Source organism: Pezoporus flaviventris, unplaced genomic scaffold, assembly GCF_033815535.1.
Source record: "Pezoporus flaviventris isolate CSIRO_AGI_PZ_B2104156 unplaced genomic scaffold, CSIRO_AGI_Pfla_v1 ptg000005l, whole genome shotgun sequence".
Taxonomy (NCBI): Eukaryota; Metazoa; Chordata; class Aves; order Psittaciformes; family Psittacidae; genus Pezoporus; species Pezoporus flaviventris.
This window is the reverse complement of record NW_026892553.1, coordinates 17679330-17695288: the sequence shown is the minus strand read 5'-3', so window position 1 is coordinate 17695288 and position 15959 is coordinate 17679330. Positions and strand designations below refer to the sequence as shown.

Below are 15959 nucleotides of genomic sequence, written 5' to 3'. Positions count from 1 at the left end.
ATATTCAAATAATACACTAAAATAATTGATTCCTACATTATCAACCCCATCCCTTCACAAAATTTACTTTAAGTACTACCCCCAAAATTAACTAATATCACACAGCCTCTATATTTCTTCCTTACAAAAGGAAGAAAATTCAGTTTCTTAATAAGTTTTGTCTTGCTTTTTCTTTCAGATGACCTAGAAGATGACTGTTTGCATGAACTACAAAAAGGTTGAAGGAGTTGGGCTTGTTTTTGTGAAGAGAAGGAATCTAACAGCAACCTTCAGTTGCCTGAAGGTGAATCACAAAACCTGAGTCAAAGGTTTCTTGGTCATGGCAGAAGGTAAAACAAGAGACAGGAGTGAAAACTGTAGCTTTGATGTTAGGAAAAAACCCTCTGTGCTGGAAATTCAGGGCAGCACTAGAATGGGTTACCCAGGAGGTCAGGCAGGATTTCAGGACTTGGTTTGACAAGTCACAGCTGACTCCATCCACCGTGTGGATAATCCTGCTCCCAGCCATAGGCTGTACTAGATTATTTCCAAAAGCCCTTCCAAACATTTCTCTCACCCTATCAACTCCCTGATTCTTGGCAAGCACATATCAAGGATTCAGAAATAATAAGTGTTAATATTAGTTATTTTTGGCTTGTCATTAGTATTTACATCCATAATCTCAGCAGTTCTAAATGCAAGGCTTTGATTTCAAGTTTCCACATAGGAAAGGAGTTTTGTCAATTTATCATTTCTAATCTGTTAAAAGCTTAACTCAAAATTCTTCAGTGAGACTTCATCAATAATTGTACATAATTAACAATCAAATAAACATCTATTATTTAGCTTCATTCTTAAAATAGTTATATATCTACAGGTTAAAGCATATATTGAAAAAAATAAACTGAAGTTATAGATAGGGGATCTTCACCACTTCCTGAGGACTCAGTGATAAGATAGGGTAAAACTAGGATCCAGGCTAGCTGCCTGATAATTCCTGACTGCACAAGACTAGTAGTAATGGCACAGAATTTAAGAGATGTATAATACTATTCATAACATTCATAACTACAATAGCTGTAGTTAGGTATGATTTGCCCTGTAACGCAAGCTCCAAGAAGCTCTCCAATGGATATGGTGCAGGATTCCATGGTTTTGGCTGTGTTTACTCCACAGCGTTTTACAATTCTGCATCCACAGTGCCTGTGCTGGCCATATCCCGCTTGTGGAGCAGATGCATTCCTCACCGAGGTACCCTACTCATTTTATTTGAGGTACCCAGTAGAGAATAAACCAGGTCACCTCTGGCTTGTATGTCTGGGTTTTCTTTCAATGTGCCCTGAGGAACACTATGCATCAGGATGCAGATGCAGTGAACACGTGGACCAAGACTCTAAAATGCCATCAAACATCTGCCCATGTTACAGATACAGCCAAAGAGACTGCAGTCAGCACTGTGATGGCGTCAACAGCCTCCTTGGATTATGGAGAAGTAAATAAATCATAAGATCTCAAGGTTATCTCCCATCACTTTCAGGTGAAAGCCCAGAGAGGAGCTGTGCAAGGATAATGGAGTGGGGCAGAGGGGAAGTGGAAGATTGAGAACACTTAGTTATCTTGCCTTAAATTGATTACGCCTAAATTTCTGATGTGATTTCACCAAAGAAACACAATACTGACAGAAGCTGTTCTATAACAGTAAAGAATAAGAATATACCAAGAAGAAAAGCAAGCTTTGACAAATTCTTGGGATGTCACTGAGATTTTGGAATGTTGTGTACCACAGGAAAAATGACAGACAACTGACAAGAGAGTCAGCACGGGAAAAAGAAAGAAATTCAGAAGTTAAAAGAAACGAAAGGAAAAATAAAAATACAACACTGAGTGCTCTGTGAAATATAAAGAGAAAATAGATTTCTGATATCTCTGTGGGGTTTTGGTGTGGTGGAGGTTTTTTGGTGGCTTTTTCTTTGTTTTGTAACTTTTTGTGGCCTTATTAAAACAAAGACTATCTGTAAGGACAGGAGTGATTGACAGATGTCTTTCCGGTGTTCATGGTGTGAAAACATGAAACACAAGCAACTTCAGCTTTGCTTTATTCTAAATATATGACATGTGCTAAGCCATTTTTTTTTATTTTTTTTATTTTTAATCATAGGGCAACTTGGAGGAAATAGCAAATTATTTGGTCTAAACCTGTTTCTGCTTTGAGCTGTGGGATAACGTTCAGTCACCACCGAAAAACGCCCTTGGTCAAGTAGAGTTATGGTCTGAACAGGACTAAAGAGAGGAGTTATCAAAAGGTGCAAAAAAGTAATATTCTGTCATTTTATATGCCCACAAGGTGGATTATACAGGGATGCTGAAGACAAAACCCTCATGAGTCCTGTCTGGAACGGAAACAAACCCACTCCATGTGAAAGTGCATCGAATCCTCCTACTCCCACAGAAACAATATCTGTCTGATAAGATTTTGTGCTCTTTGTCTGGAAGACATAATAGGAAAAAAGTCTCCAAACTAGCAAATCATTACTAAAAATAGCTTTTTTCTAGAAACGATCAAGATTATTTTATATAGAAAGACATGCATTATCAACAGGAAAGCAAAATCAGCTACCTAAACTCTCATGATGGTAAACCAGAGTGGTTTAAACTCTCTAAGTAAGTATTTTCCTGTAGCTTCTAGTAAACCTGCTTGTTATCCCAAAAAGGATTTATGTCCACTGGCATTAGAGCTAGAATTCAAAATACTTGTCCAGATTCAATTGCAAATATGCATTTGCTTGTAGCTCATGGCTTTTTGAAGCTGAGCTTCAGAAACAATGAGTCAGATTTTCAAAACCTGGGATCATTGAGAACTGAATATTGTATCCTCAAGTTCACCCTAAATACAGAAGGAAGAACAAAATACAGGCAAGTAATTTTATTTACTTCAAAAAGACAGATGGGATGACATATGGGTTTAAAATACTGCAAAGACTCCAAGACTAAAGCTATAAACCCATACATAATATGCAATATACATGTACATTTACAATGTATGCACTGTATATTATGTGCATATGTATACAAATATATACATATATATATGGGATAAATACATGGGATGTGGGAAAACTGATCAGAAATCCATCACACTAGGAAAAACAAGTAAAGGAATCTGATTCACGGGAAGTACAACTCAGGAAAACACTTTCATATGGCTTCAGATAAGACATTAAATGATGTGCAGCAGCACACACAAATAAAGAAGAATAAAGAAAGAGAATAAAACTACCTCCCATATCTTGTAAATATAAAGCCATGCTACGTGGTGGAGGAATATACATCTACATGTCATTACACAAGAATATAAGGTGTGGGTACAATACAGCTCTACATTCACTGATTCCTCAGACACACATAGGTAAAACATGACCCAGGCTACACAAATCTCTCGAGTGCTTGCAGCTCAATTGATTTTTCTTTCAGACATCCCTGTGACAGCAGCTGAGGAGTGAAAATATAACTAACATTGCCATTGAAAGTAAATTCAATCATAGGGAATAACCAGAAACACAGGCTCTAAAGTGAAGTGGCAGTTTCTTGCAATGTAATATTACAATGTGAAAGTCTGTCCTTTAGCTTTCCTTTAAAATACAGTTGACTAGCTTACCCAGAAACCAATTCTTATTTTATTCTACCTAACTTATTCTTAACTTTTAAGATAGTACTATGTGATCTATAGATATGGCTACATAAATTCTTTACTAGAACTTGTGTAAGACAAGCAGCAACCCCCACCTGCAACCACGTACATTTATAACCCAGCTGAGAGGAAAAAGAAGTCTTAAGAAATTAAAATGCAAAGAAGGATTTATGAATTGAATTTATTTTTTTCTCCACCAGTCAGCCTAAGTTGAAACATGAATAACTGATTTAACACTGAAATGGTATTCAAATATTTGACTCCAATCCCCTATTGCTTCTAAATTCACTCAGAAGTCAAGATTATTAATTCTTCCTGACAGAAAATCAAGATTTAATGATCATCTGATAACCCTTAGGAATTACAAAGTAAACTTAGATGATAAGTCAGACAAAATAAAATGATTTTACATATATAAGGAAGGCATCATGCAGAATCCCTTGTTTGAGGCATTTCCTTTGGGTGAGCAACTAATTTTTAAGAAAACTTAGAGCAAAAAAGCATGTTTCAGAATGCCAGTAACAAGGTTACAAGCAAAAAGGGGACCTTTATTAACATCTGTGGACCTTTTACAGTGCTACGCTCTAATTAGATAAAATAGAAACCCTCAAGCTTCACCTTCAAAACCTTCAAAAAGCTTTGGCTTCAAACACTGTCAAGGAAACCTAAAATAGGAAAATGTAAGGAAGAATTTTAACCCGGTGACCTGGTTGCAATAAGAATGCTTACTTAAAGACAACACCACTTTCAAGATCAAGTTGCCTATTCACCAAGGCACATCAAGCCAAAGTGGTTGCAATAACGTGCTTTGTACAGTTTCCTAGAGAAGCTGATTTCAGAAATGATATGCTGTAAATGATTTTTAGGTAAATTTCTTGCTTTCAGGTCATGTCTGCAGGGAAGGAACATGAGAGCTGACAGTGGTGTAAATAATGGACAGACACAAACTGCACAGCATGTGCACTGAGTTTTTCATTTATTCCTCCCCCCCCCCATGCCAGAGCTCTCTGTGCCAGCAGAAATGCCCTTAAAACCAAGTACAAGCCAGTGACAATCTATTTATATGTAAAATCGTAGACTCTCTCAAGTTGGAAGAGACCGATAAGGATCATCAAGTCCAACTCCCTGCTCTTGCAGGACTACCTAAAACTAACCCATATGACCAGGAGCATTAACCAGATGCTCCTTGAACTGTGAGCAGCTTGATGCCATGACAGCTACCTTAGGGAGCCCATTCCAGTGACTAACCCCGCTCTCAATGAAGAGCCTATCTGACCATGTTCAACTCATATTTTGTAGATTCATGATATTTATACTTCAAAGCAACTAAGACTGTATCTGTCCAATGTACATACATTCCCTTTCCTTAACACAAAGTTATTATTACACACAAAGAGTTCAGCCAGGGGAGCATTCTGTCTAGCACCAAGTAAAAGATTACAGCAGAATATTTAAGAGCCAAAGTAAGCTCCAAAGGCAGTTCCAGTGGTGTAATAAAGAAATCCTGACATGTGTTGCTCTGAAATCCTTTAATTGTATAAACCTGAAAAAGGATTTAGAGGTTCTCACTACCATGACCTTGCCGAACCTGTTTTACCCTGAGCATTTCAGCAGCACACATCACATGGAAGAGAGATGCATGCTCTGCTCTGTGCCATGTTTCAGGGAGAGAGACCAAAACAGCTGAGAAACCTTCCCTGATTGCAGGTACTAGTATGTAAGTGGTTGAGGAATGTTAATTGCTTGATCAAAAGCCACAGCAAAATCTCCAACTGATCAATACAAAACACAAACTTCTATAAAGCACAGTTTGATTTATGTTCTGTCATTTAACTCTTCTGTACAGCAGTTGACAATAGATTTTGGAGATCTTTACATCTGCAGAAAAGCTGAGTGAAAATGAAAGATAGTTCCTCTTTCCTTATTGCGATTCTAACTCCCTCAGCATTTTTGCCCTATCAGCATGTATTTCACCCAAATGTAGTTTTATTTTTAACAGCATGCTTCTGACATTGGCAAAGGGCTTCGTTGATTTCTATGACAATCTCCACACATTTGAATTGTGCATTTAATCCATTCTTGATCTGTATATAGTTCTTGATTTGTACACATCATTACTATTAAGTGAATTGCAGAATACAGACCCATTTAAAGGTGAAAGCTTCTTTGTGTTGTCCTTCATTCCAACTTTAGATGACTTCTGGGTTCTGTAATGATGCCATTCTTATCTGTGAAATCTATTTCTTTGCTATTTTTAACATGAAACTTTAAAGGCACGCTGAAAAGTGCTGAATGTCTTAAGTGGTACACGAGGAACTTGGGACTTGCAGGAAGTAATTAATTCTCTTTTGCCTTTAGACCCCTCCCTTCTCTATCTTCCCATTCTGCTTTGTCAAGCTGAAGAAGTATTTTGAGATACCATCTGGCTATTAAAGAAAGTGGAAGAAGGAAGCTTTAAAAGCAGCCATAGTAATGATAAAAAACCTACCAGTACGTGCACCAAAAAAGAATAGCCAAATTAATTTATTTCACAATGTGTCAATGCCTTTCTTCTTCACTTAGGGCTTACAATAAAAGCAGGAAAAACAACATGAAAGCTAGTTTAAAAATCCATTGTTTGGGGTTTTTTTTTAGGTAGGTTTTTTGACTTACATGCATTTGACCTAATCCCAAGTGTGTCCCTTAAAACCTCCTCCTCCTGCCCCCAAACATTCTGAACTGGATTATGTCATTTCAGTGACGCGTTGAGCACTGAATTGAAACACAAAAAGAATCTGGGGAAGAAATTCCTGTGAAAGCTCATATAACAAAACACCAATCAACAAACTCCCAACAGGAAATGTCGGAGGCTGGTAATCTGAACATATTTGCATACTAATCAAGTATTCCTTTAAGAATTGCTACAAAAAACATATATATATTATAAAGATCGGTGTTACTGTATCCTCTATGGTAGTTATGATTAAGGAGACAAACCCCATTAGACATGTTTTAGAGAGGAGAGGCTGATGGAGGTGAGCTTTTGAAAAGAACACAGTTTCACTCCCAAAGAATACAGAAGTAAATTTCAATGCCTGTGGCATGACAGATCTCAGAAGAAAGACAACACTTTCTATATCTGTATATGTGGTCATTTTGGCAGTGAAGTTCCTGCTACTTTTCTCTTTGAATTCCTCAGTCTCCAACGCAATTTATTTGTTCATGAAACTACAAAATGTAAGATAATTATTGGACCTGGAAAGCTTTCCTCTAGGACACCTGCACGAGTTGAATTCATATTTATTAACAGCTGCCTAACACAGATAGGTTTGATATAGTGTTGATATAATGGGTGTATACCTCTATCAAGCTGCTATACAGGGAAAATCAGCATTATATATAGAAGCTGGTTTAAGTTAATTTTTCCTCTTCAAAGTATATGTAGAAGCAATGGGGTTCTGTGTGTGTGCATTTCTGTGAGAGACATTAAAAGTGAATGACACGAGGACACAACCAGAATGTAGGTTGCACTGAATATGTGAAATAGAACTAACAACAAAGTACTTGGGAATTTTAGTGAGGAATATAAAAACACACGGAAACTCAAACACACAGTGAACCTGTAAGAGCAATGATATTTGAGGCTTTCTACAGTCACAGACCCTCGTTTTAGTAATGCTGAAATCCTAGGAATTTGGATGGTAACCCAAGTTCCTAGGAAAAAACATCAGTTGTAAGATTTATAATCAGTTGAATCATAGACTGAACCAAGTTGGAAAAGACCTTTAAGATCATCAAGTCCAACCATTCGCCAGTACTGCTAAGGCCACCACTAACCCATGTCACTGAGGGCCTCGTCTACACAGTTTGTGAGCTCTTCCAGGGACAGTGACTCCACCACTGCCCTGGGCAGCCTGTTCCAATGCCTGACTACACTTTGCAGGAAAAAATAGTTTCTAATATCCAATCTAAAGCTCCTCTGATACAGCTTGAGGCCCTTTCCTCTTGTCCTATCACTTGTTACTTTGGAGAAGAGACCAGCCCCTTCCTGCCTCCATCTTCCTTTCAGGTAGTTGTAAAGAGCGATAAGGTCCCCCTTGAGCCTTCTCTTCTCCAAACTAAACAATTTTTAATATGTTTTTAATACAGCTTCTTATACTATCAGTGTAAGTACTGAAAACCAGTAAAATATAAAGATGGGAAGCGGCAACGCATAACAAAGGGATAAAAAAAAGGGAAAATACATAGGACAGAGTGAACAGAGAAAAAAAATAACATAAGGAATGTAAGTATTTTAAGAGAACGCAGTAATCTTTGCTACGTAATAGCAATGCACAGGCATAATTCTGTCATCAAGAAGTAACTTGCTCAAAATAACTTGCTTGGCTAGTATTTCCCCTTTGTAAAGGGTAAATGTTAAACATTCAACTTATAGAAGGATTGGATAAACTTATAAAAGCTAATATACGAGCTTTAAAAAAACTTCATATTTACTGAAAAGGAAAAGCAGCCATTTTCTTTTCATTTCCAGAATCCCACTATTTTACCTCTAAACTCTCTTCCTACACAGATATTAATCTATATTAATTACAAAAAAATTTTTTGGTTTGCAGCATATTTCCATCTTCTCTACCTTGAATTTGCGCTTTGATTAAGGTTGAAGTTTATGTCAACCATAAGAGCTGGATGATGTTTTGCCTGCAAGCTCCTTTCAGGTACACACTGTTACAGATGATTTTTAAATGTAAAAATACAGAATTCATATGTTAATAACTTCAGGCAGGAAATCCAAGCTTACCTGCAGAAGGTGTTCTGCACAGATTCATGAAACCTCCTAAGAGTATGGACAAGCAACGTCATATGAAAGATGCTTTGAAACCCTTTGATAAGACCTTTTCTGTTTCCACCTATAAATCTTTATGTGCTTTGACTTAAAATTGCTCATAGTTCATGGCAAGACTATTGGAAACTGAGCAGGAAATAAGTTGTGATATGTTTTGTACATTTTGGCAGCTGATCAGGAGAGCAATGCTTAATCCACCCTGTTCATCTCACAGGGATACAGAACGGGGACAGAGCATTAAGAGACTAGGTACTGCCATTTTAGCTGGGAAAGGACTCACCTTACAGATCTTAAACCATGATAACCATAAGCCTAGCCCTGAAGAGCTTCAAACTTTGCGCTTATCTCACTCCCACCTTCCCTCCCATCCCCCAGGAGAGTTGCTGTCTGCAATTTTAAATGCCTAAGTTGTAACAAAACATTACAGATGGTGGCATTTGTGGAGCTGATGTAATTGCTGTCTTCCACGCAGTAAATAGAAGTGATAATGATAAATGATGCTAAAAAATATGCTGTTATGGCTTTAAATTAACTACACAGACAAAATTTCCCTTTAGATTAACATTCCATAGAACTTTTTCATTAGACTGGTCCAAAAATTTTAATATAATTGTTTACCTTGTAGCACTTTCCTATTTTAATTTCCTAGGAAAAACCCTACTTCAAGGTTAAAGGCTAAGATCCATTATTTCTGTACGTGATGAGGGGAAAAAAAACCCTGAATTCCTTTTTCACTAGAAGCTTCATTTTGATCTCAATCTAGAGGATAAAATTCTTCATTTTGAAGACTGTCAAGGAAACTTCGAATAACTGCAGCTAACACTAAATACTACCTACAATGTAGTCCCCAGACACATTCCCTGCAATTTCCTCATTATATTTCAATTCCCATCCACAATTGCTCCTCTTTTGCTCCTGATCACCCCCCTCAGTTGTGCTAAGGTCGCTGTTCTGTATGGCCACAGTTTATCCAGAACCACACATGCTGTTTATGAACCACAGCAACTCACACACCTCCTATCAGCCTGAGATGTCAACAACCAACAGAATAGGAATGTCACATTCAAAAGCAGTTAACAGTTTAATTTAGTTCCATATTAAACTATGGAATCTACTTTTTCCAGACAATCTGTGACCAAATTGCAGATTTCTATATATACAGCACTGGATGTATATGAACGTAGATACATACATAAATCAAGTAGGGTTGTGTGTACATATATATATATATATATATACACCACCCCCAACACATGCACACACACTTCTGTTCTGCCAGACATTATTTAATTGGTAGAAAGCTGATTTTAAAAATATATCACTATTAGATGATGCTGAAGGGGCTTTTTTCTTCTTCAGACTACAGGCATACATTTTATGTTTCTAATAGCAAATTACATTTGACATCTAATTTAAAATGCCAGTTACCCTAATCTAAAGCTCTACTACAACACACTGATAAAGCAAAGAAACTTTCCATAGGACAAAGCCAATTTTTTTATTTCGCGATAATTTTAGCCATAAGTAATTGAAAATGTAATTTAGAACTCATTCCTTTACGTGGTTAATTACAGCAGAAAGATGATAATCCCATAAAGTAATAATTTTCTCTCTGAATCATGGTATCAGAGTAAATAAAATAATAACATTCAAATTAATGTAAGTATTTAAATCATACTGAAAACGTTAAACGTATACCACTGCGTAATCCAGTCCTGATGGTCAGGCATGACGTTACAAGCATGTCCTAGCAGGTGATACACTGACCAATCTAGAGCATTCTACAAAACTTGTAACAGACAGTTCTTATCTCATTATTTCATCACAAGAACAAAATAGTTTTATTCAATCATGACCATGCAATTAGTCCACAACTCTTCTTAAGATGAGAAGAATATATTTCCTAATGTCATCAGGCAAATAACACAACAAAGCCAAGGCTTTAACTCTGTTCTATGTGAATTGTGCACCTCTTTCTTCAAAAGGAAAATAAAGGGCATGTGTTTATCCTAAATATCTGATTTAGAAAGAGAATGAAAATTCTTTTGCAGCCATTGTATTCAATCCACCTGCAGCAGAATCCATGACTATTCCTCTTCTGTAAAGGGAACTAAATGAACTCCTTGTCCTTGTTCCTGAAAAACAAAAGCCTCATTTGACCTAAAAATCTTTGCATCAGTCCCCAAAGTCCATAGCTTTTCTCTGTCTAGATTCAGCAGATCAGAAGGGTATCGGTAGGTATGTGGTTGATGCAATTAAAGCCTTCTGAACATTTTTGTCTGAAGATCTTTAGAATAATTAAAGTGGGTTTACTATAGCTGAATAGAAAATACCTGTCACGCATGAATCACATCAGAGCTTTGCTGTACTGAGCTCCATGGCTAATTTTAAATTGCTAGCGTTCCACCTGCAGTTAAATTTTCTAATTTGGTAACACAACATGTCCTACTCTGGTCTAAAATATGGATTTTCCTAGTAATTTCAATTCTCTAGGCACGGATAATTTTAAACTCTGAATATCATCTTCCCAAGGATGTGTGTCCCTGCAGAAAGGCTTTAGTCACTCCCCGAGTATAGTGCAAACGATCGTTTCATGATAGATTATACCTGACAGTCCTTAGCAAGAATGTCAAGTATCACAAATATTGGCCAATAAATAGCGCACACTGCAAAGGCTGCAAATGTCAGTATCCCAACACTAAACCTCAGCATCAGAAACATTTGCAGAGACAGTGTCATCATACCATGACTAGTGCACAGCAGTGCTTTCAACATAAGTCTATTAGAATCATAGAATGGTTTGGGTTGGGAAGGACCATAAGATCATTTAGTCCTAACTCCCTGCCATGGGCAGGGACACCTCACTCTAGACAATGTTGCCCTAAGGCTCTGTCCAACCCGGCCTTGAATGTTGCCAGGGATTAGGATGTCTTTAAGTACTTAGTTCTATAAAACATAAATACCACATTGATGTCTATTTTCATTTGTATGTAATGTAGCGAGGGGATGTGAAAGTTACGCTGTCTGTGGTGAGTCACCTTGACTATACCACCACATTCCTGCTGAAAGCAAGAAGCAGGCACTGTCCAATGGAACAGCCAAATCACCATGGCGCTCTCTCATCACATTCTTATTTCTCTTTTTAATTTCTCCCCAAAAGTCTGAAATACTTACTTTATTTCAGGACTGTAATGTGCATTTCATTATCAGCACACTCATACTTTACTTTAAAGTAATTATTTAAAGACTCAGACTATATTTGAAGTTGCATGAAAAAATTCCAACTAATGTATTTCAATTTACTAACCCGGAGGTTGTACTTCAAAAAGCAACACTGTCTTAAAGGCAACTTGTTGCCCTTTGTGTAATATGAATTCTGTTAGAGTAAAATGACACATCACAAACCTGCCAGAGCTTTATCTGTATGGAAATCACTTCCAAACTCAACAGCCTCAAAGAGTGCCTAAAATCTGCTGTAATTTGGATTATGAATTTATTTGTATTATGAATTATATGACCAGAAATGAAAATGGTCACCATCTTATCAATTCTGCAGCCTCCCCAATATGCTAGTTTGAGTTGCTTTTCATTGAAAAGAACAGAAGCACACCTGCTCTGACATCCTTACAAATAAGTAAAAACTGATTCAAGAAGGGTCACTATTAAATGACAGCTGTGTGAAATAGAACAAAATGATTTTAATGATAAAAGCATTTTCTTACTTTAAAAGCGTGTAGTTTTCTGCCTGCTGGAAAAATAAATACCTCATTGCTTTTATGCTCACTTTCTGAGGGGCTCAGATATATGAGAGTGATGATTCTTACTGCTTTTAAAGGCGGTAAAAGGTGAAGAGAAGCGACTTGTATTATGTCTAAACAAAACACTGTTTCCCCAGTAGCACCCCTTCTCAGCACAATCTCACTGTTTTAAAGCAACTGCATGATCCTCACTTGTCACCTGGAAGCCCATTGTAGGAAAAAAACCCAACCTAATCAATGAAAGGGTCACTATCATCTGCTAAAACCCTGTCTTTAGGGCTTGGCGCAGGGGGTTTGATTCAGTAGACCTGAATGGTTACTTAGACCAAATCCATTTGGAAATTAAATATAATTTAAAGATCAAGAAATGAAAAGCACATGTTTAAAATTAATACTAACTCACAACTATTAGACCAAGCAATGATCTCTACATTGCTGACAAATATTACCTCTTAATGAACACTATTTCAGAGTGACAGTCTGCCACAAGATGATGACTGCCTGCTTTGTGCTGTAAGGCTTGCAAGCTCAGCACACATTTAATACACCTAACAGTACTTTATATTTGTCTGAGGATATAAAAGTCTGTTTTCATAAAAAAGATGAAACCAAAGTTAGAAGACAAATACTACAACTAGAAGATACAACTATCGTGCCCACTGTGTAGCCAAATAAAAATGAACTCAGCAAAATAAAGAAGTTTGCAAAGATGTTTTCTTGGGGTTTGTTTTTGTTTTGTGGAAAACGTCAGCGGATCATTTGGTCTTTCATTAGTAGCTGGGAGAATGCCCAGGTAAGAAAATCTAAAATCAGCAATACAGCAACTTGAACTGGCTACTGCTTGGTGGCAGAGCACAGAGGACTGATTACAGAAACCTGCTGCAACTTGAATACTATTTCCTTGGCCAGCAACCTGAAGTATTGCCACTATCTTTATGCCTGCCTAAGTGAACAAACTTGTGGAATATGGAGAACTTCCCTTTTCTCTTCCATGTCTTATTCCAAAGACAAAGTTCTAGATCAGGTATAATGATGAAGTCACCGTCACTTCAGTCTTAAAGCACTTATGACTACTTATATCCACTGCTGTGTGAAACTAATATATGTACTTTTAGCCACAGTATTCACACTTTTGTCTCCTACCCTCAGCTGAAATGATGTGATCTAAGTGATGTAACTACTTAAAAAACAAAGCAAAACAAGATCTGGAAGGTGAAGTGGTTAAACTGGTCACCTTACACTTAAAAACTCCATTAATACATACATAGTGTCTTACTGCAATGTGAGAAGACAGCTTGCTGGTAATCTAAGGCTGTTCTGGCAACAGGTTCTATGGATTATATAGAAATAAGCTGCATTTTTACTTCAGCATATGCTACTACTACTACATTAATATCATAAGGAATGAAAATGGTACAGTTAATGTTTAGAAAAAGTATACATACTGAACATTCCTGTTCAATAAATTCAACAGCAAAAAACAGCAGTAGCAGCAAGACCCTCTTTTTTAATATAAAATGAGGAATAAAGACAAATGAAACCAATATCTAAAGAAATAACTACAATTATTTTCTAAGTTAAACATTTTCTTCAAAGCATGACAATCAGACAAATGGGGAGTGACACTACAACGAACAGGCACCATGGATTATCATAGCAGGAAAATTTACACTACAACTAGCAGGCACCATGGATTATCCTAACAGGAAAATTTACATGGCAGAGAAGCTGAAAGTGTATAAACAAACTGAAATTACATATCAGTTCTCAATCACAAAGTATTTGACATTTTGGTTTGTTTCTGCATTCAGAGTCACTTCTGAGCTAATGTCTGCTTAGACTCAATAGATATTTTACAGGTTCATGAAATGCTTGTGCCAGCACAGAATTTTTTTACATGAATATGTGTGTCTTTATAGATACAACCATACCTGTACATACAGAGACACAATTTTCAGTCTCCCTTTCTGCACAGCAAAAATTAGTTTTAAGCCCTGCATGTTCCCATTCTAGAGCACCAAGATGAAGTGAATGATAAAAAGACATGCTATTTTTTGAAAGATAGAATGTTTTGACATTTACTTTTAAAGTGTTTTACCTCTCACATCTGTAATTTGCACCATAGACAGGTTGTCTAAAGTATGTTCTCAAATATATCAGTCTTGCTCATGGAACATTTTACTCAGATTTGTCTGCTACATTCAAATATTATCTGAGGTACTCCTATGTATAACATGACATGAAAGATTTCTTCATAATTCCTTTGGAAAATTGCTAGAATCAGGGCAAGTGCACACTGACAAACATGACAAGGATCACCGTCACACTCTATGATTTAGAGGTACAAGTAACAAAAGAAAAAGCATTCAAAAATCCTAAATAATAGAACTAAACTACAACCAAAAAGAGAAACGATGTGCTCCATTACTAGGCTTTTTGTCTTTTGGGTTACCATAAAATTCACAACCATGTGAATGAATGAATATAATGTTTGCTACTATTTCCTTAGATATTTCTGTCCTCTACCTAGGAACCCCAATAGGCTCCTGGTCTTAGAAGCAGAGCATTTTACTTCTGGACACTCTTTATACATTTCTAGAGTTTCTGGAACAATGTCTTTTTAAAGACAGCAAGTACTGAGTATGGGGGAATCAGTGCTATACTTGTAAATAATTCACCAATGATCAGAGGTAAAATTTGACACACAACTTACACCTTCATCCTCCTCTGAAGCACTGCCACTTTCTGACTCTTCAGCAAAAGGTTTAGAAGCATGTTAACTTTTTCTAAACTTGAAGTTTGGGAAGCTGCATGCAGAATGGCCAAATTTACTTAAATAATGACTTGTAAAGAATGCCTTGTGGATATTTGAATCCTATAGAAACAGTACAGCATTTAAGTATCTTCAATACATATACACAGAGTGAAATCTTCATGATTTGTTTGTGACATTTGGGCAATATATAAATCTACATGAAACAAGCACTGCCCAGTTGAACCCAGAAAACTTGGGAATTCCTAATCACTGAGTGTGAATAAAAAATAAACAGTCCATATCATTTTAGATGCAGCATACACAGCTATATATACAGACACAATTACACATATAGTTCACTACTTAGAAAACACTTCTGCTACTACTTCACACCTCCACTTTGATATCTCTAATACTAATTGTAGAAGACATCCGTAGAAAGACCGAATGATAAACTCATACTTCTTTAACACAATGCTGAAGTGTACAACACTCTAAATAGAACGTCTAGAGATCCCACAAGAGCTGCATTACCATTCAAAGTCTTATTTTAAGTATATCTTGCTTCATAATAGTTATTGTTGATAGATAATTGAAGGTTGTTTTGCTTTCCAAATTCACAGGTAATCTATTACATGAATAAAGAATTTATTTAGTTTTACAGCAAGATGCACTCTGCTGTTAAAACAGCTGTTTAAAACAGCTCACAAGTGAGAAATTCTAAGTGCTAAGTACACATCAAAACTAACAAATAATGAGTAAAAGTAACGTATATCCTCCACATTCTGCTCATATATGCAAGTACACCACCACAGCCCTCTTATTGCTGTGAAAGTGAGAGCAAAACAAAGTTCACAAAATAAAGCATAAAAGCACCTAAAATATGGTGGGAACAAGCAGATACTCTCTATATGTTTTAAGAGATATGGCCCAATTTTCAGTGTGGTTAAGTCTTAT

The 15959-nt window shown here is 36.6% G+C and overlaps 1 protein-coding gene across 1 annotated transcript in view; it reads right to left on the bottom strand.

Annotated features, from left to right (window-relative positions):
• The window catches only part of DIAPH2 (diaphanous related formin 2), a 234663-nt gene that overhangs the window by 23709 nt on the left and 194995 nt on the right, over positions 1-15959 (bottom strand). The window lies entirely within an intron of this gene.